Source organism: Branchiostoma floridae, unplaced genomic scaffold, assembly GCF_000003815.2.
Source record: "Branchiostoma floridae strain S238N-H82 unplaced genomic scaffold, Bfl_VNyyK Sc7u5tJ_1589, whole genome shotgun sequence".
Taxonomy (NCBI): domain Eukaryota; kingdom Metazoa; phylum Chordata; class Leptocardii; order Amphioxiformes; family Branchiostomatidae; genus Branchiostoma; species Branchiostoma floridae.
Genome location: NW_023365782.1, coordinates 39,560 through 43,564, shown reverse-complemented (window position 1 = coordinate 43,564; position 4,005 = coordinate 39,560).

The window sequence follows — 4,005 nt, the reverse complement described above, 5'->3', positions numbered from 1 at the left end:
AGTTGAATGCTGCAATAAGTTTTCGGATAGCTCTTTTTGTGTCGAGTTATTCCCGTTATTAGCTAAGTCCCCCTAACCGCGACCAAAAATGTGGATTTTTAAAAAGTCACCGAAATAGGCAAACTATGGTATCTTTGGAAAGGTCTCTTGGTGGGGAGTTGAATGCTGCAATCCGTTTTCGGATAGCTCTTTTTGTTGTCGAGTTATTTCCGTTATTAGCTAAGTCCCCCGAACCGAGACCAAAAATGTGGATTTTTGAAAAGTGTCCGAAATAGGCAAACTATGGTATCTTTGGAAAGCTCTCTTGGTGGGGAGTTGAATGCTGGAATCCGTTTTCGGATGGCTCTTTTTGTTGTCGAGTTATTCCCGTTTAAAGTTAAGCACCGATTACAGTAACCTAAAATGTGGATTTTTGAAAAGTGTCCGAAATAGGCAAACTATGGTATATTTGGAAAGGTCTCTTGGTTGGGAGTTGAATGCTGCAATCCGCTTTTGGATAGCTCTTTTTGTTGTCGAGTTATTCCCGTTTAAAGTTAAGCACCGATTACAGTAACCTCAAGTATGGATTTTTGAAAAGTGTCCGAAATAGGCAAACTATGGTATCTTTGAAAAGGTCTCTTGGTTGGGAGTTGAATGCTGCAATCCGTTTTCGGATAGCTCTTTTTGTTGTCGAGTTATTCCCGTTATTAGCTGAGTCCCCCTAACCGCGACCAAAAATGTGAATTTTTAAAAAGTCACCGAAATAGGCAAACTATGGTATCTTTAAAAAGCTCTCTTGGTGGGGAGTTGAATGCTGCAATCCGTTTTCGGATAGCTCTTTTGTTGTCGAGTTATTCCCGTTATTAGCTAAGTCCCCCTAACCGCGACCAAAAATGTGGATTTTTCAAAAGTGCCCGAAATAGGCAAACTATGGTATCTTTGGAAAGGTCTCTTGGTGGGGAGTTGAATACTGCAATCCGTTTTCGGATAGCTCTTTTTGTTGTCGAGTTATTCCCGTTATTAGCTAAGTCCCCCGAACCGAGACCAAAAATGTGGATTTTTAAAAAGTCACCGAAATATGCAAACTATGGTATCTTTGGAAAGCTCTCTTGGTGGGGAGTTGAATGCCGCTATCCGCTTTCAGATAGCTCTTTTTGTTGTCCAGTTATTCCCGTTATTAGCTAAGTCCCCCTAACCGCGACCAAAAATGTGGATTGTTAAAAAGTGACCGAAATAGGCAAACTATGGTATATTCGGAAAGGTCTCTTGGTTGGGAGTTGAATGCTGCAATCCGCTTTTGGATAGCTCTTTTTGTTGTCGAGTTATTCCCGTTTAAAGTTAAGCACCGATTACAGTAACCTAAAATGTGGATTTTTGAAAAGTGTCCGAAATAGGCAAACTATGGTATCTTTAGAAAGGTCTCTTGGTGGGGAGTTGAAAGCTGCAATTCGCTTTCGGATAGCTCTTTTTGTTGTCGAGTTATTCTCGTTTAAAGGGGCATTCCACTCCAGAAGCGGGTATCATAATTCATCAGAGAATAAATTGTTATGCTTGAATCAAGTTTGTTTTGTCAAATGTACCATGAGTTGAAGCCTGAACGCAGGGCATGCATTATAGCGATCGACTTCTTGAATTCCCCGCTAGTCCCTTACCAACAATCCCAGAATTCAATGCGCATGGTGTGTTACGGACGGGCTGGATCGACAAAGCCGCCAAGGACTCTTCCAGTTGAAAAGGTTGGTACTGGCATAAATTTCGATGTTAGATGCTCAGAATTGCTTTTAGGGCTAGACTAAATATGTGTGCACAACCTCTATCAGAACTGGTAGGCAAACGCGTTCCAATCATTATTTGCGGACCATTCTGTAGCGATCTGCCAATATGTAGATAGTCATTTTTAGATAGCAGAATGGTCCGTAAAAAGTTGCCAAATTTCTGTATTCCGAGGTTCGCTGAGCATCAGACTTTTTGTGTACCTTCCTAAATGTCCGATAGTAATTTTACCGTTTTCAGTTTGCTCTCACTCACTCAGCGTACCGAGATATTGGGCCCGAAACTGACCATGAAAGTAGCGTGTTTACTGTTAGCGGCGTCATTTTTAACCTCCACCAGGCCTTGCTACGGGGGTGCGTGGATCGTACAATTCGGGAAAAAAAATCGGGAATTGGCCAAGGGAATCAGTCCACGATTAGATTCACATTTCCCCTCCACGGCCGACCAACCACTCTGGTAGCAAACCCTTGCCTTTGGCAAATTATTCTCCTTATGAAACCAGCGTAGTCAGTCTGGTATTGAGGCTATCCATTTTTTGTTTTGACATACGTCACATGCACGTGTATGGCGACAAGCGACTACTTTCAGCTCTCACTACAGTGCTAAAATCTCTGCATCCCGGAAAGCTAAGGTCTTCAAACGTTTTGTGTACATTCCTTAACTGTTTGATAGTAACTCGACTGCTTTCATTAAATTTGTAGTTATACCGTTTACGAGAAATTTGGCCTGAAATTGACCTTGCATTCAGAGTGTTTTCGGCTAGCGACGCCATTTTTTGTTGACATGTGATGACCTAGTTTACTACAGTGATAATATCTCTGCATCCTGAAAAGCTAAGGTCTTCAAACTTTTTATGTGCATTCCTAAATGTTTGATAGTGACTCGACTACTTTTGTTAAGCTCGTAGTTATACCGTTTACGAGAAATCGGGCCCCAAAATCGGCCTTGCATTCAGAAGTGTTCACGGCCACGCCATTTTTGTTGACATACGATTACCAAACTTTTACATTGTATTCAAGTGCTAACATCTCTGTATTCCCCAAAACTACGGTCTTCAAACTTTTTGTGTACATTCCAAAATGTCTGGTAGTCACTCGACTGCCTGTAGTTGTACAATTTACAAGAAATTGTTCCCAAGGTTGGCTAAGATAGCAGACACCACCGGAAGTGCAGGATTTGCAGAATTCCATAGCATGCAATAATGTCATTGAGTTCCATGTCTTTAAAATTATGCATGAACTGGTGCATAACTGCCACTTCTGTTTTTGTTTGATAGAAAAGAGAAGGACGTGGTCGAGGAAAAGCCCAAGTCAAAAGGTAATTAATTTTTAATTTCATTACTAGTAGAAAAGTGTCCTCATGTGCCTACTTACATGTATGTATATTTATTTCTTAAAATGACAACACTGGATTTGTCAAGGGACATGATATGTTTGGTAAGATTACTTGTTCTGGTAAAAAAGATTGACAGAAGTATATTATTTGGGCTAATGGACTAGGCACTGGTATACCTTAAAGTCAAACCAAAATATTTATTGCACTAACCACTCTCCTCTCTTTCTTTAACCTCCTTGCACTAACAGATTTTGTAGTGCATGCCAAATTTAATCATTATCATGACAAGCTTATAATTGCTTCTTTCCTGGGAGTGACTCTGAAATTAATATAAGAAATGTTCTCTGTTTTGGCATGTAAAAGAATATGTGGCTACTATACTGTATAGTAGCTAGTGTAAATCTATATTTAAAACCTTTCAAATATCCGATTTAAGAATTATAGTCAGTACAGTAATATATATTGGGTGCAGAAATGTGCTAAGCACTGTTATAAGTGATATATTCTTTTGTAGGCAGCCCAGAAGCCATTCTTGCTTGCTTGCATGCTTGATGGATGTTATATTCAGAAAAGCCATCTTGGAGTTGGGTGATGTTGTAATACTAAGATCATACTAATAGTTCATGTATGGTCGATTTCAGCAAAAGGTTGACATGGAAGAGTCAGTTTTTGCATGGAAAGGGAGATGGAGTTTGTAAATTTCAGCCTCTCTTGTTATTCATGATTGTCATTTTTAACATAGATGCAAATGTGGCCTAGTATTATTTTGTCATCAATGAATATCTTAATCACAAGAACATTGTTGACTTCATAATATATTCTTTGCAGTTGACCTAAGGCAGCGGTTGGACTACAGTAAGAGGCTAGGAGACTATGTGGTCAAAAACATCTATGAGAAGAAACAGGACTACACTTTCA